Source organism: Lucilia cuprina, chromosome 4 (genome assembly GCF_022045245.1).
Source record: "Lucilia cuprina isolate Lc7/37 chromosome 4, ASM2204524v1, whole genome shotgun sequence".
Taxonomy (NCBI): Eukaryota; Metazoa; Arthropoda; class Insecta; order Diptera; family Calliphoridae; genus Lucilia; species Lucilia cuprina.
In genome coordinates, this window is record NC_060952.1 from 36,118,567 (window position 1) to 36,145,760 (window position 27,194).

A 27,194-nucleotide genomic window follows, 5' to 3' on the forward strand; every position below is an offset into this window, starting at 1 on the left:
TTCAGGGATGATAGATAATCGATAAACAAAAACAAAATTTAATAATGCAATAAAATCGATTATTCGGTTTTCAAGTGATTCGCATTGACAGATGTGCCCCTATGGCTAATGAACCCCCTTATATCCCTCATAGAGGAATTAGAAATTATGTTTCCTCCCCTTAAAATTGTCTATTTATAGTAAATGTAATTTCGACAAAGATTGGTCTGAGTCAAAAAGTAGATAGAGTGGTATTCATTTTGCGGCCGAATCTTCTCTGTTAATTTTCACTAGGAAAATAATATCAAAAATAAAGCTACATAACATCGGATTTTAGACTCTTTTAAACGTCAAAGGTGACACCTATGTATACTTTGTGAACCAGAGGAGCTGTCTTTAAACTGAGATCGCTTTGCTAAATCTAATCAAGTAAAGTTTCTAACAAATATCTGAAATACACACAGACGCGTTTGTCGCGAAAAGTACAGCAACTTTTGACACATCGACAGCTGATCAGGGTTGTATTTTGTTTTGTGTAGGATAAGAATAAACTGAAAATGAAATAAATTTCAACAACAATAGAAGAAATTTATTTAAAAAATAAATTAAAACTTAAAATTTTGATTTTTAAAACAATAATAATATAAAAACATTAAACGAAAAAACAAAATGACGCAAGATGTGTAATTTGAAGCTTGTAAAGGGCCAAAAATGCAGTAATTAAATAAATCGTATTTGACGCTCGGCCAACTAGCAGAACCAACACCAAACACGAGACTTGACAGTAAAGCAGAAGTGCACACTATGCGCCTTCGCTTTAAAGCATTACGTTTTCATACCAACTTTGCATTCTACGCTTACATTCGACGCTTTCAAGACGTCAAGTTTTTGTAAATAAAAAAAAACTTCGCAAAAAATTAGCTGATATGTTTGTGCGCCGCTTGTCAACATTCAAATACATTGATTCTACTTTTCTGACAGACGTTTAGAACGCGTGGTTTGGACCTCAAGCTTATGTTCCTCTTCACATTTTTCATTCACTAGCTTGTTTGAAGTGAAAAAATTTTGATGTTGTGAAGTTTTTCGATGGATTTTATTAAAAACTAACAGCTGTTGCTAATAATATCAACTATTGTGAATGAATTGTTAACGACGAGTTCAAGGTAGCTGTTTTTCCTTTGAGGAGAATGAAAATTTTAAGGGAACATAAATGTATGTAGTCCCGAGATACAAGCCGATGCAAAATGATCGGCGGCGGCGGCTAAATTGTCGGCTCAATTTTACTTTTTTTGCAGAAACTGACCTTATAAGCGTTTATTATACTGAAAAATGTCTGTTATATAGAAACCTGTAGTTTTCACTATTTGAATATTAGCACAATATTATGTGGCAACGCTTTTCAATTTGCAATAAGTTAGTGGCAACTTCGTTCTAATTGGTAAAATTGTTTTCCGAAATACATGTGTCATTGCGATCTTTATTATTTGTTAAAGTCAGCATTTGAGCCGAAAGAAGTCGGCGGCGGCGCGGTTTGCAAAATATTACAGGCGGCCAGCAGCCGCCGATTTGGGTCGTTTCGGCTTGTATCTCTGATGTAGTCTTGTGGATATTTTTATCACAGATGCCTTAAACGCTAGACCTGTCTCCAATTAACTAGGTAGGGTAGAAGGGGGATCATTCGCCATATGGGCACATCTGTCAATGCGAATAACTTGAAAACCGAGTAATCGATTTTATCGCATTATTAAATTGTGTTTTTGTTTATCGATTATCTATCATCTCTGAAAATTTGGAACATATTTCACTGTGTGAACTTTTTGTGCTAACTTTTTTAATTTTTGTGATAGAAAAAATATATTGGTCAGTATTAGAATGACAATAATAGTGAACAATAAGACATAATAAAATTTTCGATAATATAATTTGAAGCCCGAAAAAAATTTAAACTAAACCACAGAACTGCCCGTGGGGCATATGTGCCAAATATGTGTAATGCGTGTGATGTAGAACAACATTTGGTTAAAATATAGAAAAAATCAGTAATAATTTGTTTTAATTTTTTTGTTAAATTTTGTGAAATAAACAATAAATATCTGATTTATTATACTTTGTTTCATGAATTAAAGTATATAACAATGAATTAAAGTATATAACATGAATTAAAGCAAAACAAGTTTTTATTTTTGTAATTTTTTCTTTTATTTTACTAATGACAAATCTGCCCTATCCCCTTGGCGCATTTACCCCATGGATGGGGCGGTATCGCCGTTTTTGGTCAGTGCGGAAAAGATAAAAAAATATGTACATAAGGATGACTTAAGAAAAATTGAAAGAAATACAACTAAAGTCAACATATCTAAGTATCCAAACCAAGAAAAAAATTAAGAATATGTATTGTGGTTTTAATTTGAGGCCGCCTCAAAAAAAAAAGTGGCTATGGTCCCCCTTCTACCCTACTAGTGCATTGCGATCAATATAGAATGTTTATGGATGTTTGATGGAAGCTAAAGGATTCAATATATTATTCGCTGCTAAAAATCGAACTTGGCTTCGCAGAACAAATCATTTCATTTAAACAATTGGCCGAAGAAAGTCTGGAATATACGACTAGATATAAAGCATTAATATTCCATAATAAATGTCAGTCTCACCAAGAAAAAACTCTATGATTTCTTATGGTTTATACATTTTTTTAAAAACTTTCACTTCCCTGTATTGTTAATTTTTTTTAAGTTTTTTTCTATCTACTATGTTAATTGTTTAATATGCCTATTGTAGCATGTTTAGTAATCTACTCACTCATACACTTTGTTTCATTTTTATATACCCCCACTCATTACAAGTCTTACACCAAAATGATGAGTTGCAGACACAACATTGGCTTGGAAGTTGGGTAATGAAGATTGTAATTACATTTTAAGAAAATTACTTGAAAAGACAATAAGAATTAAATTGAAATAAACAATTATGGTTTTTACTCTTTATTTTTTGTTTTCTTTCTTTTTTGATAAAGTTGAATGATGTGTTTGAAAGAGTAGAAAAACAATTTGAGTGCTATTTTGGTAAGAGTGTGAAATAGTGGTGAGTAATTTGCGAGTGTTTAGTGTGGTGTTAATATTTTGTTGTTGTGAGTGTGAGTGTTTTTTTTTTTGTATCATGGGGTATAATTTTATTTAATTACGTGCTCTTTCTTTAGTAACATGGTGGTGAATTTGTTATTTGGTTTCTTTGTGTATTTGGTGTGATGAGGAGGTAATCTTATTGTTATTTGATTTTTTTTGTTATGTGTGGTGTAATTGTGATTGTTGTTGTTGCTTTTGCTGCCTTGTGATAGCCAGCCAACAACTTTTCATATGAATTTAGTGTTTTAGTCGAAAACGAGTGCTTGGAGACTTCACATATTGGAGGATCAAATCCACGTTATAAAGTTGTGAACAGAAAACACAAAAATATCACTACTACCACTATTACTTGTGTATTTTTTGCTCTTGGGTGTTTTTTCTTCTTCATTATTAAAACAACAGAAAAAAAGGAGAAATATTTTTATTTTTGAAATATACTGTGAAAAAGAATTTTAAAATTTTTATTTAAAAAAAAAAAGTTGCTTAAAGCAGCTAATATTTTTTTCTGGAGAAATTTAAAGGAAAAAAGAATTAAGTGTTACAAAAAATAAAAGCTTAAACTGGTAAAAGCTGTTAAAAAATAATATAAAAAATTACAAGAAAATTAAACTCAAAAAAATCAAATAAAATAGTTAAAAAAAACCTATAGTGGAATATAATATTAATAAAAAATTTTAACGCAAAAAGTATTAAACAGGATTAAATATAAAAAATTATTGTGATAACATTTTTTCGGATTTATTAAAAAAGAAAAATATACTACTACAGTGCAATTTTATTTATTATTTTTTTTTTTAAACATAAATGCTTTGAATATTAAAAAAAATATATTGTTTCCTAAAACAATAATTAAACAAATTTAAATAAAATATAAAAAAAAAATTATTAAGAAATACTATAAAAAACAAAATTAACAAGAATTTCATAAAGGATACGCCTAAAACTGTGATTAAAAACAACAACAATTTTATTTCAAGGGATTACCTATCTATATTTTTGCCAGAAACTACAAAACTGCAAGGATTTTAACAAAATTTTATCACTAACAAAATGTAAGTGAAATTAATTATCTTTTTTTATTTAAAAAGAAATTTCTCTAAAATGAACAAAAAAATATATACGAAAAGTGTTGGTAAACGTTTTGTTTTATGAAAATATTCATCATTTTTTTTTCTTTTTCTCTCCAAGTGAAACCCAACAGGCAATGTTGTCAAGTTTCTAAAAAAAAGCATAATATCACTTATTCCTCGTTTTACTACTAGCTCTCTCTTTCTTTTTTGAAAAAAAGAATGATTTTGTGTTTGTGTTTTTTTTTTAGTATTTTTCTTTCATTTTATACATATTCTTCCTCTTTTTGTAAGCAAGTTGTTAAAGTATTGTATGACGTTATGTTGGTTTGACGTTTTTATTTTTCTGCTATACAAACCAGGGTTGGTAAATGGGCATTGTATAAAGTGTATAAAACAGTGTTTATAATTGTAAATTTTTGTGTCCATTTATATCAAATCTATAAGTTTTTGCAAATATGAACCAGATATGTTTGTATTAGTCCATTACTTAGTCAATAGATTAGTTCAGTTAGTCAAAAACTAGTACAGCACAAAAAAAGCAGTCTGTATACTAGACAATAGACTGGTCTATAGACAAGATATTAAATTAATCTATATACCAAAGAAAATACTAGTCTATAAACTAGCTTATGGACTAGATAATCGTTTAGTCTATATACTAAAGAAAAGACTAATACAATGACCAGACTAGAGGAAGGTGTACTCTATAGACAATAGACTAGACAATTGTATATAAACTAGTCAAAACACTAGTCTGTGTTTTGGATAAACGACTAGACTTAAGACAATTGATCAGTCTATATATTCACCCCGATTCTGCATTTCAAATACGTTTACGCATTCAGTTACGCTATGATCGAAAAAAAGGTATTTGAACAAAAAACTAAATCGTAAGAAAAAGAAGAAGCAATTCCATTTCGTTTCAATGCTTTACGATTGTGTGTATTCTGTATTTCGATCGTAATTACGTTTTTGTAAGTTGTTGTTTATTTGGCGGAAAGTCGAATCGAAATACAGAATACCAAAGTTGCCAAACGGAGAACATTTTGATTCACATTAAAATGCAGAATAGAGACCATTAAAGAAAATACTAGTCTTTATAAAATAGAGAAAATATTAGAGTACATTCTTGACAATAGGATAATCTTTAAAATTGACTCTATATGGTCTAGTCTACTTGGACTCGTCTATATGGGCTAGCCTACAAAATCTACAAGACTATCGATTAGTCGAAACAGTAATTACACCAGTCCAAAGTCTAGTAAAAAGTACTACAAACGAAAGAACACTTTAAAACATTAGGGCCTTATGCAAAAAGGATTGTTAAAGTTAACAATGGTTTACTACAAACTTTTTCCATAAAAAATTAATAATCGTTTTTGCATAAGGTGGTTAAACATTTAAACATTGTATTGTATCAATTATATACAAATTGTAATCTAATTGTAAACGTCAAATTAAAAAAAATATATATATACAATTCTAAAAATATTACCAACCCTGATACAAACTTCCCTCATCTGACTGTTAGTGTTGTTAACTCTAGCATAAACGTAGACAAAATGAAAAATATCATACAAATAAACCTCGATAATAAAAATCTACCATTTTGTTGTGTGCTGCTGCAAAGAAAATTTTAAAGCTGAGTTTTTTTCTTCTATTAAAAAAAAAAAACTTTGCTTAATAATTATTAAAATATTTTTTAAACATTTAACTTTTGTTTAATTATACTCTTAAAAAATTATTCGTTTTCTTAAATTGAATTTCATTTCTTTGTTGTTTTTTTTTAACAAATTAAAAAAATATACCCCATGATTTGCTAAAAATTTGAGAGAGTCTTTATAACTTGTCAATTTAACCCAACATTTTACGCTCTTTGCTACTTTAAGTACTATTGTTATTGCTTCTTCTTCTTTTTTCTGTTATTTTATGACTTGTTTTCTTCTTCTTTTATTTAATAAAAAAACTCTCTTTTACTGCTATTTGCTCTATTACTTTGTTTTCTAATATGTTTTCCTTTACGTGAGTCGTCTGTCATTCGTCTCTTGCTTATTGTCTAGAAAGGGAAGGCTGCTTGCATATATGTTTGTATGTAGGTTTTTTTTTTTGTTTTTCCCCCCAAATACAAAAAAAAACACAATTGTATTTTATTTTTGTCTTTTTTTTTCGTATACATACATTCATACCTATCTACTACCAGTATATGTTAATTTTTGTTGTACTTGTTTTACTTTATGTGTTTTTGTTTTCTACTCATTAAAGAGAGAAAGTGTATAGAGGAATAAGTTAATTTTTTTGTTTTAAAAATACACTGTAAGAAATGTTTAAAATTTGTTTTGTATTTCAAACCCGTGTCTATAATTAGTATAAGTTATTAATTTATTATTTTTTTAATATTAATCTTAATTGTTATTATCTATCTGGTCTGGTGTGATTAGTAATTTGTTTTTAACAACAAACAAACGAAACATATGACTCATACATTAATAAAAAATTGTTATTGTCATAAAAACTTGGAAGTTTATAGAATTTATTTTAAAACATTTAATTATTGAGTATAAATTTGTTTTGACAAAGGATCACACTGTAGGTTCGTGTTATTTTAAAGCTCTTCAACACTTAAGCATTTCTTTAAGAAACCTGCTTGTGAGAGCAAAAATTTGTAGCCTTGGGGCGTTAGAGATAAAAAAAGCCATAGAATTACTTTAAACTGCAAATATGTCCAACCAAAGATGGGTTGGATTCCATTACATGTGTTTCCAATATGTATGGACAGTTTGGAAAAATCTGGATCGTTTTAGAATACAATGCGCTTTCCAACTCAGGATAACTGTCAGAGAAGGAAAGGATCAATATGTGTGGATCGTTTTAGAATACAATGCGCTTTCCAACTGAGAAGAACTGTCAAAAAAGGAAAAGATCACCTGGTATCTTTGGATCGATAACGACAAGATCACACCATATTTGAGTCGAACTAATCTGTCTTCTTCTTCTTTATGTAGAATTCTGGTCTATAAACTAAAATAATTAGAATCTTCATTAGATCAGAATTTTCGCAGATTGGTTCTCTTGTTGATCAACTTTTCTTCGTAAATGTCATTGTACGATAACACCAATTGGATACCATCGCATGTGTTTTCAATATGTATGAACAGTTTGGAAATGTCTGGATCGTTTTAGAATCCAATAAGTCATATGCGCTTTCCAACTCAGAATAACTGTCAGAGAAGGAAAAGATCACCTGGTATCTTTGGATCAGGATCTTCACAGATTGGTTCTCTTGTTGATCAACTTCTCTTCGTAAAAGTCACTGTACGATAACAACAATTGATGAGGATTTCCAAAGTATGTAATTCTTCGATTAGGGCTTTAGAGATTTCGAATTGGTATGCAGGGATCTTAAGGAACTAGAAACGATTAATTACAGTTTTAAAAGATAATTGTTGGAACGAACTGAATCAGAAAAATAAGTCCGTTTTTCGACTTCAACTTCAATTCTATATCGAGAAGTCTAATCTCACACTTTTACTTTGAAATCTTCCTTTTCGGATTATCTTTCGCTTCCTGCTTCTTTTTATTGTTTTATTCTTTTGTTATTCTATTAAAGGTTATCGTATTGGACTATCCAAGTCAGACGTGGATCCTGCTTAAGGGTTTGGGGAGGGGGGGAGGAAATTTTGTTATTTTTTTTCCTTTTCCTCATTTATATATTTTGTATCAAAAAATTTCGGTTTGAGGTGGAAAATTCTCTTTTTCTCCCTTTGGATGAGCACTTCAGCAAGTCGAAGGATTATGTATTCTGCCAAAACCATGTTAATTATGTCAAAATCAATTTGGATTCTATGAATTATTTTCTGCAATTTATTTATTGTTATTTATAAAAAAATACTTTTTTTTAATAATTTATATTCTCACATTAACTTTGTTTTAACTGTGGGAATTTTATGTGGTTTTCTTTTTTCATTTTATTTGTGTTTTTAAAATTTTATCTAAATGATTTAATTATATTTATTTAAAATTATTTCTTTGGCTTTTATATTTATTTTATTGGCCACATGCCATTGACTCACCCTTTTTTTCTTTAGTTAATTTTATTTTTTTAAAAAAATTGCAATTTTACAACTTGAATAAGAAAATTTTCTTGTATAATCAATGGCAAAACATTTAGCATAATTATTATGTTTATTGCATATATGCCTGTCAAATAAAATGTCAATTGTAAATCAAAAAAAAACAAAAAACTAAAAATTTTAATTAAAGCCAAATTTTGTTCAGTGTATTTGCTTAATTATAAAAAAATAGCTGTTTATTTTAAAATTTGTTCATGTGATTTTTGCTTGTAATGCTGCTAAATTATTTTTGTCAATTCTCAGAAATTTTTGTTATTTAGTATTTGTTGGGGTCTAGTGCTTATGATTCATAATTTTGTGTTTATTATTTTTTTAAATTTTAATTTCTATGAATTATATTTTTTTTTGGAAAAAACAGCAAATAATTTTCATATTTAATTGAAGTGTTTATTTTTTTAAGATTACAGTACTGTTTCTTTTTTAAACTTATATAATCTAAAGGGGTTTTTAAAAGGTTTTCAGTTATACGAAGTTTTATTTTTAATTTATATGGGAGGTGACCCTTTGCTAGTCCGCCCATTTTATGTTCAAAACTTTTATATAGATTTCAAAGTAGTTCGTAAATTTTCTTATCAAACTTTTATAGGTTTCGATTTTTTTGTATTTAATTCATATTAAAAGGTACCACGCCCCTATTGTGAGTCCGCCCACTTTTTGTCCTAAAATTTAATGATGAATCTAATGTGGATTTGTTTAAATTTCTCAGATATAAATTGCAGTACCAACCTTTATAGGGTAGCAAGGCCCAACATTTATAGGGATTATCCTAACTCCCACATACACACTCTTGTGGGAAAAATCTATTTTCTTGTCAACAAATTGTAAAATTAATTTAATTAAAAAATCAAATTAAATGCTTTATAAATAAAAAAAATAATCCACATATTGTCGACCATTCCCGACTTAACACATTTACATAGTTATATATAGAAATCGATAAGATTATCAATTAAATAATAAAGTTTTAGTTTCACAGTGAATAGTGGCCGTCAGTCGATTGCTTGCTTGCTTGTAATTCACTGTAATGTAATAGTTAAAGAAATTTATTTACATTAGACAGCCCTGTTCTTGTTTGTAGTATACGGGTTACCATATCTTTTGGTGTTGCTTATCATGCGGTTTTTAGGTTTCTTGTTAAACCAAATATATAAGTTTTAAGTTTAATAAAGGTCACCACAATTCATTTATAATATTAATTAAAAAATGGTTTTTAAGTTAAATAATAAAATTATTTATTTAAACACAGACATATATTTAATAATACATAATTATTTTGTTAATTTAAAGGTCATTTACACCATACCACCAAAAAATCGCGATAAGGCGTTTGTTTTTATTATTATTTTAAATAAACAAAACCTAATTTTTTTAAATATAGTAATACTACTATAAATAATTTTTGTTTGTTTATTTAAAAATGCGTAAATAATTTTTTAATTTATTCATATAATTAAACGCCAACCAGACTTTGTTTTTTTTTATCATTTTCATGTTTTTCTATGATTTTGCCTATTGTCTAATACTGTTTTTTTTTAGTTGTTTTCATTATTTTTTTCTCTTCTATTTACGCTTGTGTTAATAGAAAATATTATCAACTAAATATTTTTTTAATGCAAAAATCTCAAACACGCGCTGTTTTTATTTTATATACTAATTTTTTTCTATTTATGTCCATATTTTTTCTCGTATTTTCTTTATTTTATTCGCTGTTGTTGTCGTGTGTGATTTAAATTGAATATTGCAATAGAATTATTTTTTTTTTGTTCTCAGAAATTTAATACAATTTAATAAGAGACAATTGTTAATGTATTTTTTTGTTGAGTTGAATATTTATTAATAAAAAAATTATTAAACAACTTTATTGATAAGATTACATATATGTAAACGAACCAAGGTTGTTGTGTTGGTTTCAGAAAGACCATGACTTAAAAACAAATTTTGAATTTTTTAAAGTGATTGTAATGAATAACTGGAGGAAACAAGTATAAATTTAATTAATATTTTTTAATTATTAGTGTTAGCTCTACACTAGGTAAATGAGATTTTTAAGCATTAAAATAAATTATCTAGATTTGTCTTAAAATTAACGGGATAATTATATCTTAAACAGTAATATCGTTTAAAGAAATAGAAAAGAACTAGAACTAGAACAGAACTTGAACAGAACAGAACCAGAACAACACTAGAACAGAATTAGAACAGAACTATAACAGAACTATAACAGAACTAGAACAGAACTAGAACAGAACTAGAACAGAACTAGAACAGAACTAGAACAGAACTAAAACAAAACTAGAACAGAACTAGAACAGAACTAGAACAGAACTAGAACAGAACTAGAACAGAACTAGAACAGAACTAGAACAGAACTAGAACAGAACTAGAACAGAACTAGAACAGAACTAAAACAGAACTAGAACGCAACTAGAACAGATCTAGAACAGAACTAAAACGCAACTAGAACAAACTAGAAAAGAACTAAAAAGAACTAGAATTGTACTAGATCTGAACTAGACTACAACTTTACTAGAACTGAACTAGAACAGAACTGGAATTGAACTAGAACTGAACTAGAACTGAACTAGAACTGAACTAGAACTGAACTAGAACAGAACTGGAATTGAACTAGAACTGAACTAGAACTGAACTAGAACTGAACTAGAACTGAACTAGAACTGAACTAGAACTGAACTAGAACTGAACTAGAACTGAACTAGAACTGAACTAGAACTGAACTAGAACTGAACTAGAACTGAACTAGAACTGAACTAGAACTGAACTAGAACTGAACTAGAAGTGGAACTGAACGAAACCTGAAATAAAACGAATTTGGAAGTTTTCGATAAATTAAAAATAAAATTTTTCTAAAACCTGTTAAAATAACAAAAAAGTCACACGAATTTTAACCATTACTTTATCTGTCAGGTGGCGTTGGTATTCATTCGTTTCACCTTAATATTAGGTGGCCAGTTTTACATTCTCCTCACACAATATTGTTACTGGTTGGTCGGTTAGTTAGTTGGTGTCATGCATGAATACTTAAATTTCCAATCAATTGGCAAACAAAAGACATAAAAATCCGATTTGAAAGTATATTTTTTTAAAACATTTCTTTTTTTTTATTTTTCACATAATAAATGAAAATGTAGGTCAAATTATTATTATTATTTTTTAATTCTATATACAAAAATGTTTATAATCTCTATGTATATACATTAGAAATTTTATTTACTAACAATATTTTAAAGAATAGATTTGCAAAAATATATAATCAAATACCAAAAAAAAAATGAAAATTATAAAATTTGATGAGTGCGGGAGTAGGGGGGCACAAAAATATTTAAATATTGTTCGTCATTACCCACGTTATATCTTCAAAACTTAAATTACCCACAAACGATCGTGTGTCTCTCCCTCTTTCTTTAGCATAATTCTCTCTTGTATTTGTTTTCGTAAAGGTCTAGAGATCTTTTCAGTACAGTTTTGTATGTGTGTTTTTTTTTTTAGAAAATAAAAACTATTTAAATTTATTTATTTTTAATGTTATGCAATTTCTTAAACAATTTTTCTGTGAATATTTGTAGATCTAACTCTAAATTGCGTCTTTTTTTTCTATGAACATCAAATTTTGTTTATTTTTCTTTTTCTCATTTGACAGTCTGTCTGACAGAAAAGTAAATAATAAAACCCGTAGGGCCCTTTTAGCGTTTTTTTTGTATGTGTATCTGTTATTTTTGTATTCTATAATAATTTTTATTTTGTCTAACCTCAATCTTGTGTAACTGTAGAAAATATATATTTCTATTTCACTTTTTAGTTTGTTAATGAAAAAAAAAATCATGATTTGCTGTTAAATATTTGTTCCCATTTTTTGTTGTTGTTTTTCTGTTGTCGTTATTTTTTCATTCATTAACAAAAAAGAATTGTTTATCTTGATCATGTGCTGTTCTTATATTTTTAAAATTTCTTTTCAAAACGGAAGTGGGCTTCATTTATTTTGTTGTAACAAATAGTTTTTGTGAATTAAAATTCCATCTTTTTATTGAGAAAAAAAAGAAAAAAATATTTTTAATTTCATTTAATGCATTTTTTTAAATCTAGATATGTGCATACATATACTATCGGATAAACCATTGATTTATAAGAGATTTTTAAACATTTAACTGTTTAAAGTAAATTAAACTCTACTAATATTTAAACTAAACAAGAACTGATCAGCAAATAAACCAAATTTAGAAAATAATTGTACTAGATGAAAACTAGAAAAAAAATAGAACAGAACTAGAACAGAACTAGAACAGAACTAGAACAGAACTAGAACAGAACTAGAACTGAACTAGAACTGAACTAGAACAAACCTAGAACAGAACTAGAACAGAACTAGAACAGAACTAGAACAGGACTAGAACAGAACTAGAACAGAACTAGAACAGAACTAGAACAGAACTAGAACAGAACTAGAACAGAACTAGAACAGAACTAGAACAGAACTAGAACAGAACTAGAACAGAACTAGAACAGAACTAGAACAGAACTAGAACAGAACTAGAACAGAAGTAGAACAGAAGTAGAACAGAACTAGAACAGAACTAGAACAGAACTAGAACAGAAATAGAACTGAACTAGAACAGAACTAGAACAGAACTAGAACAGAACTAGAACAGAACAGAACTAGAACAGAACTAGAACAGAACTAGAACAGATCTAGAACAGAACTAGAACAGAACTAGAACAGAACTAGAACAGAACTTGAACAGAACTAGAACAAAATTAGAACAGAACTAGAACAGAACTTGAACAGAACTTGAACAGAACTAGAACAGAACTTGAACAGAATTAGAACTGAACTAGAACAGAATTAGAACTATAACAGATCTAGAACAGAACTAGAAGAGAACCAGAACAGAACTACAAGAGAACTACAACAGAACTAGAAGAGAATTAAATGTATGTTGTGTGTAGAAGTTTGGTGTTATATTTTTTTTCACAATATATCGTATATAGAAATTTCAATAACAATTTAAATTTCTGTTTTTGACAAGTCACGCGCTTTTAATACTATGTATTTATATATTTTTTAACAATTATGTTATTAATATTATAAAAAAAACAATTGTGTTTTCCAGTGATTTCAGTCTGAACAATTTCCGTAGTTAGAGTAACAACTGATTTTTAATTTTAAACAAAGAAAACATATTGTCATTTGTTTAAAATTATTATTTTTTTATGGCAATGACTAAATAAAATGTGTTTTCATACTCAAAATAGTTCCAAGTCACGTTTGTTGACTATAAAATGAATTTAAACTTCTTTTTCTCTCATACACACACACCTTTATTTAATGTGTCAATATTGGTTAATTAAATCATAAATTTATTTTAAAAATATTTACTTTAAATTTTAAATTATAATATTATAATGTAATAATTTATATTTATTTTTCTTTCTTGCAGTTTATTGGATTTAAATATTTTCGTTTGCAAAACATTATTATTATTTCGCTTAAATAAATAAACAAAGTAAGTAGAATTTTTATTTACATGTTTTCATAGTTTTATAGTTTTATATTTTTATATAATTTTATAATTATATTTTTATTAAACAATAACAATTTTTATATAAACTGATTTTCTGGCTTAACTGTAAACAACTTATTTAGTTGTGGTAATTATACGATAAACAAAATATAAAAAATTGGTTGTGACAACTAAAATTTTTGAAATAAATGTGAGGATTTTATTAAAGCAACAAATATTTAACACCAGCCCACCACCCCCTTTTAATGGGCCCTTCCTTATTATGTTTCAATTTTTTTCTTTTCTTTATTTGGGTGGATTTTATTTAAGCTTGTCAGGGAAACCTTTTTTATTTAAATCGATTTTTTCTATGTTTATTTTTTTCTTTATTTTTAGTTTCATTTGGTAATTTTCCTTCGAAACAGCTGTTGAGTTGAATTTTTTTCCGTTTTTTACTTGATCTCAAATTATTCGTTGTCAAGGCTTCTTTGGCAAAGAAAAAGTAGCAGTATTTTATCAAAAGTTGTTGTTATTTTTTACTTTTCCTAAATCGAAATTCAATAAATTATAATAAATAATATCTAAACATTATTAACACTAATCAAATATTTGATAAATACTTTTTCATAGTTGCCCCTACAGTACTATATTGTAGCAGCAACTAAAGGCTTTAAATTTAATTAAAATTCTATAAAAATTTAAAATTCCACCTAAACGTTTTCTTTAAAAAATTCATGAAAATAATACTTTAAACAAAATTTTATTGCTTAATCCTTTTGTGGTAAAACTGAATTCTTAAAATAAAACTCAATACTCTACTGCGCATGTGTCAGTTTGAACACATGTATGGGGTTTTTCATCTTTTATTTCTTATCTGTTTTGCAGTAAAACATATACGTAAGAGAAGATGAGGAGGAAGGAGAACGACGGTTAGCAGTTACAGCCAACCCATTTATAATAATTTCCCTTTGCCCAATTTTTAACAGTTTTTTTTTTATCTTACAAAACTTTTGTTTTCGATTTATGGCCAAACCGTAGCAACAAAGCCAACGCATTGCGTTCAACAAACCATTTAATCTTTTTTTTTTTTTGGTTTCAACAACCAAACAATTTTTTAATATATTTTCAACTCAACTGAACTCCCTCTTCTTCTTTAACGGATGCTCTTTGTTAACGAAAATAACAATAATAATGATGATGGTGCTGCTTGCCTGCTGCAGATGAGTATGATGCTGCTGCTTCCACTGCTCGCTGTCATTTAAAAAAAAAAAAACAAAAAAGAACCTTATCCATGACTTTAACTGATATTTTATCCACAATTTCCATATATGGGGTTTGTTGTTAACCCATTATAACAACTTACAATAAAGTAAAATTGTAATGAAAAAAGGAAATCTATACATCCCTTTTAACCAACAATATTAAATAGAAATTTTATACTATATTTTACTTTTGTCATAAGGGTTGTGTATGGAAAATTTCTAAAAGTCTGGAGAAAATGTTGGAAGATTTTAAACATTAGATAAGAGCGAAGAGAGTATTATTGCTTTCAAGTGATTAAGTGCTCTAGAGATTCAGATTGTTGTGTATATATAACTTGCAACCTTTGAAAGACCCATTCGTTCTAACTTACTTGTGAGTATCGATCAAGAAACAACAGAGTTTTAGTGCTCTTAGAAGCCGATGAGGTCTACACATAGGGAAAAATAACATGCCTGGTTTCAATTCGACACCAAAGTATTTAAAATTTTTCAATAACATCCGTTGTTAAAGGCAAAACACACACGTACAACAAACAACGCAATGTTGTCAACATTGTAACAATTCGTTGTCAAAATCAAAATTTTATACACATCCGTTGTTTAAATGTTTTTGCTTTTTGCGTTCTTTGCTTGGCCATAGACCAGCAGCGTAATTTAAAAAAGTCTTGATGTCTCGAATTTAACAAAAGCGTACACCACGTGTTCTTTATAGAACAAGAACTTCAAAAATTTTTAGAAAAACTTTATAAATTCTTTTCGAAATGTCCCACGTAAAAACTCAGTCGCAATATAGAAATTTTTTTTACTTACACTTACTGTCGCTGCTGCTAGTCGCCGGCAGTGTGATGTGACATTGGTTGCAATATCAAAGTGCAATAGAATTTTTATTAAAGCTGAAGATTATAAGACCCTCTCTTTTTATACCTTTCACCTTCGTGAGAAGGGTATATATAAGTTTGTCATTCCGTTTGTAATTTCTATATTCTGGATCCTTATAGATAGCGGAGTCGATTAAGCCATGTCCGTCTGTCTGTCTGTTGAAATCAATTTTCTGAAGACTCCAGATATCTTCAAGATCCAAATCTTCAATAACTCTGTCAGACATGCTTTCGAGAAGTTTCCTATTGAAAATCAGCAAAATCGATCTATAAATAACTGAGATATGGTAAAAATCTGAGACTACCTCTGAAAATTTCCTCAAAAAATTATAAATAAAAGCATAAAAACAACAACAAGAAGATAAAGCAGTAATATGTTGGTAATACAGCACATATTTGTTTGAGGGTGGTAATAGAGTTCAACGGTGGTAGTACAGTACAACGGTTAATATTTCTTTCCGCTACAGTTTATATTTGTTTGTGTGTATGTTATGTGTGACATGTGTGCAGAGATACAAAATAAATAAAAACTTTTTTTAAAACATACTTGGTGAATGGTATATAAGATTCGGAACAGCCGAATATAGAAATCTAAAAACCTCTTTAATCAATATTATGGTTTTATATAATAAAAAACAGACTTTGAGGAATGTTTTTTTTTTTGAGTTTATTATTATTCCATTAAATTATTGTGTAATTATCATTTAATATCACAGTTTTGTAATAACATCTAGTTGACAATACTGATTTAAACGTTTTATTCAAATAGATAAAGGGGGGAGATTAAAAATTCATTATTTTCTGTCAACTTCTATTCTTTATATATAGAGTTTAACAATCAGCTGTTGATGTAAGGCCACCTTGCAAATAAATACACCTTGTTATAAAGCTGCCACTATTACTGTAAAACAATCATGTATGAAAATCATATGGCATCTCTGTTTACCATACCATATTTGTTTAACAACAAGCAGTGACATGTATTTATTATTGTTGTTGTTGTTGCTGTTGTTAATATTGTTCTTATTTCAGGGTAGACTTTTAACGCAGTTTGTTTATATTCTCATGCTTTGTTGTTTTTTTTTTTGTTTTTTCTTATATACAAACGACATCTAGTATATAATGTGAGTAAAAAACTTTTTTTTTATTTGATATATAATATATACAATATAATACAGTGTATACTTATGTACCTAACCATATACATAGTTTGTACATGTACATAGTTTACTTTGTTATGTATTTGTGTAATATAACATGCTTGTTCTTTCTTCTCTTTGTATACAATACATGGTTGTATACATACATATATAAGTAAATATTCTTTTTTTGTTTAACATCATTATTATGATTGTCAGTCATTACCTCCACTTTACTCTTCTACTTCTACTTCCCTATTTATTTATTTATTTATTTGTTGTTATTATTTTGCTGTTTACTTTGTTGTGAAACAAAGCAAGGTCAATATCCTTTGAAAATATACTTAAATTTGAAAATATTTACATATATGTATATACGTATGTATATACTTTTAAAGTTGAAACCATTAAATATGGAATTGGATTTTTTTTAATCATCATCTTAATTTTCTTTCTATTATTAAAGTTTTACTCATTTTTCTAAATTAAAAATTCTGTTTGTAATATGTAATTAAAATAATTAAAGAAATTAATTATTATTGATGTAATTTTCCCAAGTAAATACAACAAAATTACTATAATTTCACATTATTAACGTTAGTGTATTAGTAAATGATTTGCTATTATATTCTATAACATTATTCCAATCTTCCCATTTCATGGTTAAAATATATGGTTATGAACTAGTTTGCTATCATTGATCTGTAGCGTACTATATTTATCGCAAACGATTAATTCTCAGGGACCATATGTTTTCTTAAACAAACTCTACAATCTCACGATGTTTTAGTACAAATTTTTGTACATCTGTATCTCTCGTTGTGGACTTCTTTTTGGTGAAAATTTCTTTTCAGCCAAATCACAATTTATAGCTCCGTTACAATCGGAAGAACTAAACTTTCCCTCAAATTCCAATAAATATAACATAACATATCGTGTCTATTATGCATTTATTAGCGTCATTTTGTAGAAATCTCATTCGTTTCAGTTTATATAGATCCAATCGAACCACAATTCATTCATACGTAAAGCGTTCGGAAAGCTAACCTTTCCCTCAAATTCGAATACATATGTATAACATAACATGTATATTATGCAGCAACAAGCGTCATTCTGTAGGAATCTTAATCGTTTCGGTTCATATAGATCCAATCGAACCATAATTCATTCATCTGTAAAGCATTCTGATGAAAGTAATATCCTCACAAACATCGTTTAAAGAAATCGTGAAATAGTTTGTTTTAATTAGGGATTTCTGGTTTAAAGTAAAGATCAAGAAAATACCAAAAAAAAAATCCTGATTTATAAATCCATGAGCTGTACTACAAAAAACATACTTCTGTCGATGTTATGGATTATGTTTAAGGATCTTTCCTGTACAGTTGATGCGATTACCTTACTCAACACATGTTACTTTTTATTACCTCCCAGCTATTCGTCGGGACAGTCCCGAACTGACCACTTAACCTACCCCTTGTGGTGGCCCCTAGCCCTAGGTGACCGACCATTTTAACATGGGCTTGTCCTACGAGGAAGTCAATCGTCACTCTACACCATACAAAGAGACGATTGCCTCCGCTATCGCTTACAAATGGGACACTAAAGTGACGACTGTCTTTCGGAAGTAAAAAAAAGAGTATAATCTCTAGGTTACTTGAGGACAGTAAAAAGACGACTGTCTCCGCTCCCGGACACTAAAGTGACGACTGTCTTCATTCTCGATTACAAAGGGTACATTCGTGACGAATGACCCAAAACATGCGAATTACGATCATCCAGGTGGTTAACTATTAGTGGAAATTACTGACTTTTTCGTATGCATTGACTCTTTGTCGAACTGCTGGGCTGTCTTAATTCTGCAGAAATCTCATTCGACTTTGTCCATATCGATCTTATAGTAGAATGGATTATAACTGATCTGTAAAGCTTACTGATGAAAGTAATGTATTCGCAAACATCATTTAACGAAAGCTGGGTCGATCCCGCTCATATTTCTTAAAGTTATAATTGATCACCTTTCTCTATATCTTAATAGAAGAACCAAACATCTTATTCCATTACAGGGAGAGCATTTATATTTATATATTTTAAACTAATATAAAATTTCCAGTTGAAACACTATGATGTCCGAAATTTTAGAACAAGTTTCGAAATTATGTAAATAAATTTTCCTTGAGTTTTTATTTCCGATTTTATTGGGCTTTGTAAAACTCTTAACAAATTCTTCGTAATTTTTAGGAAACTTGTAAAATATGTAAAAAATACTGTAGATAACGATAAAATCATATTAGTTAAAGAAATTCTCTGAAAATTTCTATAATATTTAGTCATGATTCATTTATTATATGTGTATTTTTTACAATTCACCTTTTTGCTTTCAAAATCTTTACGACGAAAAGTCTTTGAACGGCCTTCACAATATATACATTTTTCAAAATAAATACATATGTATTTGTTAACAGCTTCACATAATTACCTCTTCCTGACTGCGGGCTATTTACAATTAAACTTCATTAAGAAGTTTGAATTTTTCTTTAACACTTTTTTAAAAGTTGAATTTCTTATTTTATAGAATTCATTTTTCAAATTTATAAACTCACATACCATTGAACTGGTTTTTTTTTTTCTACAAACACCATAATTTTAATTCTATATCTTTTCAAAATCTCTTTTTATCTCACTTTAACTGGCACGTCTATTATCATCATCAATTTTAGTTTGTTTTGGATAAAATTGTCTACTTTAAAATGATTTATGATTTAATATCTTATGCCAGCAGTTAATATTTGTATAATTATGATAAATTTATTAAGACATTTTCAACGTTTAAAACAGTTTGTTTAGGAATTGGGTTGTAAATTGTCTCTTCTTCTCAGCAGTTAAAATTTTTTAATATTTTCTTTATTAAGTGTTGTAAAATAATGTTAAGAACAAACTGTATTATTTACTTTAACTCAGAAACTTATTCTATCACTTTTACAATTTATATATTGTCTCATTTATTAGTTATTTTACTTGTAGATATTGATAAATTAATAGTAAAGAAATAATAATAACACAAGTAGTGTTTACTTTAGCCACAACTTCTACTTCCACTATACATCTTCCTCTTCTGCAGTTAGCAGTTAGTCGTCTTCCAATGTGGCCCATGATATCTTGCATGTCGTTGTTTATTAGTTTTCTATACATTTTCAGAGTTGTTGTATACATACACAGCCAACTAGCCATGGTTGTACTTTATATTATGGTTTTATTGAAAACTTTGTTGAATGAATGGTTGTTACTTTGGCATGTTTACTTTTTGTTGTTGTTGTTTTAGTTTTACTCTTCTCTATCATTAAAATTGAAAAATGTGTTGGTGTATATGATTGAGTGTAAAGATTGCCAGAGGGTTAGTAGTGAAGTAAAGATATCATACAAAAGGCCTTGTAATTGCACAACTTCTGGAGAAGAACTATTGTAAAAACTTCTCAATTAACTTAGGGCTGGTTCCTTACTATTCAGTTAAACTAGGCTTAACTTGCTGTTAGATTAAACTTGGAACAAATTAAGGCGGACTTTAATCGATGATTGTGTTTTTCAGTTATGGATTTAAGTTTAGTTAATTTTGTTAGTATTGCCAACATTTCACTCAAAAACATAAACAATGAACAGCTGTTTTTTGCAAATAATACTTTTGTACAATGAAAAATTTTGGAAAAATTAAAAAAAAAACAATAATAAATAAAACAAAACAAATCAGAAAATTGGGATTTACTTGAAATATTAAGTTTTTGTTTTGTTCTAAATTCATTGTTTTACTGTTTTTGTAAATTGTGTTTTCTTACATTTATGGGCTTTGATCTTACATTTATGGGCTCTCTACAGATATGATTCTAGGCTGGAAAGTACTTCTATGTAGTGCTAGAATACTCCTGCCAAAGTTTCTGAACAGATTTTGACACTCGAGAGTAATTTCAAAACTATCAAGAGAAATCACATTATTCTCCCAATATATTTTGAAAACCCAAAAAGTTCTTTCCCGATATCACGGTTCTGTGTATCGGGTCTGTGTATCCAGTGTATCTGGTGGGAATCGATTCCACGATCTCCGCACTAAAATTTCCGAGCACTAACCACTTACCCAGCACTGTGGCAAGAAATTTGTAAAAGTTTTAATAAAGAACAAAAGGGACTGAACAAGATGGGCATTCAAAATAATAATTTGTCTATAAAACTGTATATTATTCCATCAAAAAAACTGTTCCTATTAAGAACTTATCAATTCTGAAAGTTTTTCTAATAAAGAGCTTTTTCTTTATAACACCATTTTGAAATGTTTCACTTGAAATTTCTCACACTCAAATCAAAATGGAGGTTACTTAAACAACAATCGATTAAAAAAAAAATACACACTTTTGGAAATTTTGATAAAAATTCAATGATTTGACTTATTTATTTTTGGGTTGATTTCACTTCTTTTCCTCTTTAAAACGACACACACACATTTATAATTTCTTGTAGGTTTTATTACTTGTTTTTTTTTGGTTGATTGTGGTTCAATAACACTCTTGTTTTTTTCTCTCGTTTTTTTTTATTTGTTTTCTTTTGAACACATATTTTTTATGTGTTCATTATGTTTACCGTTCATTTGCCTTTTATTCAATACTTTTAACGCAATGCACCAGAGGAGTAGTTCAACATTTAAGCCGCCACCAGCCATAACAACAACAGACCATAGCTGCTGCTGGCAACACATGCTTACTCGCTCACATGCCCATACATCAAATCCTCAGCCGCCACCACCACACATGGTTTCTCGACATATAATTGTACCTAAATATACAGACATACAAACTTCTTGATTTATTTTCTTTTGGTCTTTAGTTTTATATAAATGGACAAGAAAAAAAGGGAATCCTCTCCTTAGGAGAGTCTGTCTGTCTTACTTACATTATGTTTATTTTGTTGCGATTGCTGCGACTGCTTGCTGTTGTCATCATCTAGCTGTCTTGATTTTTTTTTTTTTTTTTTTTTTTTTGAAATTCTTAAAAGTCTGAGTCTGCCTGCCCTTTTTTTCTGAAACACATGTCTATATACAACCCTGTGTAATTGAGGTATTTTCGTTATATTGGTCCTGTGTTTTGCTTTCGTCCATTCGTAAGTTTTAGTTTAAAGTTTAATATTGCCTTGTTGCTGTTGCTTTTTATAGTTAATAGTCTTAATTTAATGCTTTGTTGCAGTTATTGTTCATATAAAATTGTTGTTTAGTTGCCTTTAATTGCTTGTTAAGAGCAAAAAATAAAAGTTTTTTTTTTGTAATGAATCTTGTTTTTTTAGCTTTATGAAGGATTTTATGGTTTACGCTTTTTAGTTTTGAATTTTTGTTTTTTTTTGTGTTTTTTCCTTTAAACGTGTCCTGTTTTAGGGTTCAAGGAGATTTGAAAATTTAATACTCTGAATTTTTCAAAAAAGTTGAATTTTTGTTATGTATTCTTTATTTTCTGTGTTTCCTTTTTGTAAATTTTATAAAGAGGCGAAGAATTTTTGTTTAGGCTTTGGATGGATGCCTTTTAAAAATATTGAATGAATTTTGGCGAATTTTGTAGAGTAATTGACTTATGACCTTTGAAAACTTCGTTGTTAAACCGAGTCTTCATTACATTCTTCTCGTACATAGAAACGATTAGACAGAAGAGCCTTCTTCGATCCTGCATGGAGAAGAGGTTAGTTAGTGAAATATATAGAAGAAGAAACAAAATAGACAGAAAGATATATAGCATATAGAAAGATATTACATAGAGAGAAAGATATAAATAAGAATGATAGATAGAAGAAACAAAGAGAGATAGAAAGATAGAAGAAACAATGAGAGATAGAAATATAGAAGAAACAAATAAAGATAGAAGAAACAAATAAAGATAGAAGAAACAAAGAAAAATAGAAGAAACAAAGAAAGATAAAAGAAACAAAGAAAGATAGAAGAAACAAAGAAAGATTGAAGAAACAAAGAAAGATAGAAGAAACAAAGAAAGATAGAAGAAACAATGAAAGATAGAAGAAACAAAGAAAGATAGAAGAAACAAAGAAAGATAGAAGATAGATGGATAGATAGATAGATAGATAGATAGATAGATAGATAGATAGATAGATAGATAGATAGATAGATAGATAGATAGATAGATAGATAGATAGATAAATAGATAGATAGATAGATAAATAGATAGATAGATAGATAGATAGATAGATAGATAGATAGATAGATAGATAGATAGATAGATAGATAGATAGATAGATAGATAGATAGATAGATAGATAGATAGATAGATAAATATATACCTCCAGCATTAAAATGTACTATGATCGACACATTTGGGATCAGTTGCTTTTTCAACAAATCGAAAACCTCGGGTTTTATAAAAAGATGTGAACTTTTTTATTAAAATGTAATTGTTAAACAAACAAATATCCAAAATTTAAATTTGTAGGACAAAAGCTTTAAAACCCTCGTCAATATTTCAAATTTAGGTTCCATTTGCATATTCTTCTTACAAATGTCATTACATAGTACATTCCAAAAAAGTATTCATATAATAAATTCTAAAAACCCACATTAAAATTATGACCACTTATAAAGACAAGAAATAGGGCTATTTTTGAGGTTATGTTTTATGTATATTTCAACTTCATTTTACGGCTTAAATATTGTAATAAAAGAAAAGAAATATATAATAAAACATTTATATTTATGACAAAGATACATGAGAGTTTGTAATCATTTATAACACTAATATGCCTGTATTTTTAACTTTATGTATACACTTTACATACAAACATGATAATTTATATATGCATATATGACCTATAAGCAGTATGAGTATGTATAATTTGTGTGTAAAATTTTATGACTAGTGTGTATTTACAATGAAAAATTAATGCCGTATCCGCCACACTCTGAGTCAGTCTGAATTATAATGTATGCGAAGAAAAAAATGAATATGCATGAAGACAGGAAGAAAATAATAGGAAAGACAAGTGAGAGGAGTGACTAGTGTTATACATATATTTTTTGTTTACATATAATTTTTGTTTTTCTTTAAATTATGTACGATAATCCACAGAACAGAGTCCAGACCACCATATGCATATCTTTGTTGTTGTATTTGCTGACAGGCCGGGAAAAAAAGCAAACAATACAAAAGACCCTGGATGAAATGTTGATTTTAGGAATAGAATGAAGAAAACAAAAAAAGAAAACGTCAAGCCTGTGGCATATGTTAGTTGCAAATTTACAAAAAGAAAACCTAATTTAAGAAATATCACAGAATTATGTGTTCATTTTTTTAAAGTCCTCTTATGTTGCAAATATTGTGTCATTTTACAAACAAAGTAAGAATTTGTTTTCATTTGCAACAAACAATAATAATCTAAATATATGTATGTATAAAAAGTGATAGATTTTATGTTAAATTTATTTTCCATTGCAAAAGTCCTAAGTACAAATAATTTTCAAAAAAAAAAAAAAAACAATAACAAATGTCATTGAATTTATGCCAAAATTCATTCACGCCTACAACAGCTGCTTATAGAACAGAGATGGAAATATAGATTTTACAATCATAACACAGACCAGCAAATGTTAATAACAGAGACTAATCCGAAACTGTGCAAATAAAATTTCTTTTTAACATCCTTTTTTTTGGGATATCGTGTCGTAAAGATTAATACTTCAAATTTCATTCGCGCCTACAACAGCTGCTTATAGACCAGAGATGGAAATATAGATTTTATAATCATAACACAATCATGTTTTAAACAGAAACTTATCCTAAACTGTGCAAATAAAATTTCTTTATAACATCCTGTTTTTGGGATATCGTGTCATAAAGATTGACACGTTATAACAGTTCGAAAATTAGTTTTTTTAAAAAATCATATATGCCCCTCTGAAAGCCCATTGTGTCAGCATGAAAATACGGTTTTAACTTCTGTTATAAATTCTTCATTCTTAAAGGTTTTAAAATTTCTATTCTTATTTTCACGCAGATGTCACAAAAAGTACTGAAATGAAAACCAAACATAAATATTTTTGACAAAAAATTGATATTTCAACTTTCAACGTGAAATATGTTCCCTTTTCACTTTTTTCATTCACTAACTTTTTTCTTGTGAAAAAAATTCCCCTGTTGTGAACAACAGCTGTTTATTGTTTACAAAATTCCATTAAGAAATATCGCATCAGATAAGTTGGTGGTCGAAAAAAAAACTAAAAAGGAACATGTTTTACTCTCATATGAGAGAGATTAGTCATCTACATTGTGGCCAAGACAGTAAATGTACATTCGGTCCGCCAAGGAAGCCAAGAAAACTCACTTTTATAGTAGTATTTTGCTCACGATTGCAAAACATAAGTATTTTTGTCAAAAAATCGATATTTCAACTTTCAATATTTCACGTGAAATATGTTCCCTTTTCACTTTTTTCATTCACTAACTTTTTTGTCGTGAAAAAGATTCCCCTGTTGTGAAATATGTTGATGCAATTTTGTAAACATTAAACAGCTGTTCTATACAAAATCAACTATTGTGAATGAATTGTTTATAACAAGTTCACGATTGCAATTTTCCCTTCGAGGGAAATGAAAATTTCAAGGGAATAATATTTTTACTTCTATTGGCGATAGGTTTGAATATGCTTACTTGTAATGCAACTAGTAAGGCATATGCCGAAAGTATGCTAGTAAAAGTAATATATACCTTCAACATTATAAGCACTCATTAAAACATAAAACTTTTTGTCAAAATATATTTCAATAATAAATATAAACAAATTAATATAAATTTAACATTATGTCATATTGGAAAATTTATTTATTTAATAATAAATACAATTTTCTATTGATTAACATTAAATATTTTTATTAACTTGCTTGGTAATTGAACAAAAATTTTATTAAACAATAGAATTTAAAAAAAAAGTTGAATTGTTTATTAAACAAATGACCTTCAATTGTTTTTACCCTACATATACAATATTTATTTTATTATTATTTTTATACATGTGTAGCTTTTTGTTAAACAAAAAAAAAACACACAAGTACTACGTCTCTGTTTCGTCTGATGCGTCTATTGTGTCAGACCAAAAAAAAAAAGAAACAAACAAACATATATACTTTTTCATTTGGCAATTTTTCACTGTTGCCTGGTTAAATCATTGAAATATTTTCTTTTGTATGTATGTCAGTTTTCAAAAACGTTACGTTCAAATGTGAAAAACTAAAGTAGAAACACATTTTGCAATTGGAATTTTTTTTACAAAGAAATATAATAAATAAACAAAATGTATATATTTTTAATTTAATTTACCTAGTATTAAATAAACATTCTCTCAAAAGTTCTTATACGTCAACTATAGTATTTGTTAATATACTACGTATGACTATACTTACGACTGACTACGTAATGCATATTCTGTCTTTGTGTTAATGATACTATAAGTATTGCTTCAGAGTTGGAAATGTACATGCAATTGTACATTTTCCATTATGTTTTATATTTTAATGTATAGTTAAAACTACAGAACTAGCTTAAGCCGAGGGTCCACAATAGGCGTTATTGTGTCAAAGCATTTGCACGCTTTTCATACCTACTTCATATTCTACGCTTCAAGTTACAAGTGACGCTTTTTAAGCGTAAATTTGTTGTTTTATTTTTAAAAACTTCGGGCTTTTCTACAACTTTTATTTATTTTTCCAACATTGAACTCATTTCAATTTATTAAATAAAGCATATAAAATGTCAAAATCAGCTGACATGTTCGTGCGCTGCTTGTGACGCCTGTAAAAGTAGAAAGTAGATCTACTTTAAGCATTCTACGCGTCAAGGCATTCTACACATTTAGACTTGCAACTTTCTTCATATAAATACATTGATTCTATTTTTTTAACAGACGCATAGAATGCGAGAAAGCGTAGAACACGTGGTGTGGACCTCCAGCTTTATAAAAGTAGAAACTAGATATTCTTTAAGCATTCTACGCGTCAATGCATTCTACAATTTTGTGCTTGTAACTTTTAGCATACAAATACTTTGATTCTACTTTTTGACAGACGCATAGAAT

The 27,194-nt window shown here is 28.3% G+C and overlaps 2 long non-coding RNA genes across 2 annotated transcripts in view; both read left to right on the forward strand.

Moving 5' to 3' along the window:
* Positions 1-2,440: 2,440 nt before the first annotated feature.
* On the forward strand, positions 2,441-3,534 carry LOC124419582. The gene is made up of 2 exons (XR_006940700.1): positions 2,441-3,231; positions 3,314-3,534. It is a non-coding gene; the product is annotated as an uncharacterized LOC124419582 (long non-coding RNA).
* Positions 3,535-3,891: 357 nt separating this feature from the next.
* Positions 3,892-27,194, forward strand: part of LOC111691104 — a 32,520-nt gene continuing 9,217 nt past the window's right edge. The window contains exons 1-2 of the long non-coding RNA XR_006940594.1: positions 3,892-4,153; positions 13,755-13,820. This is a non-coding gene — a long non-coding RNA (uncharacterized LOC111691104). The remainder of the gene's footprint in view (positions 4,154-13,754; positions 13,821-27,194) is intronic.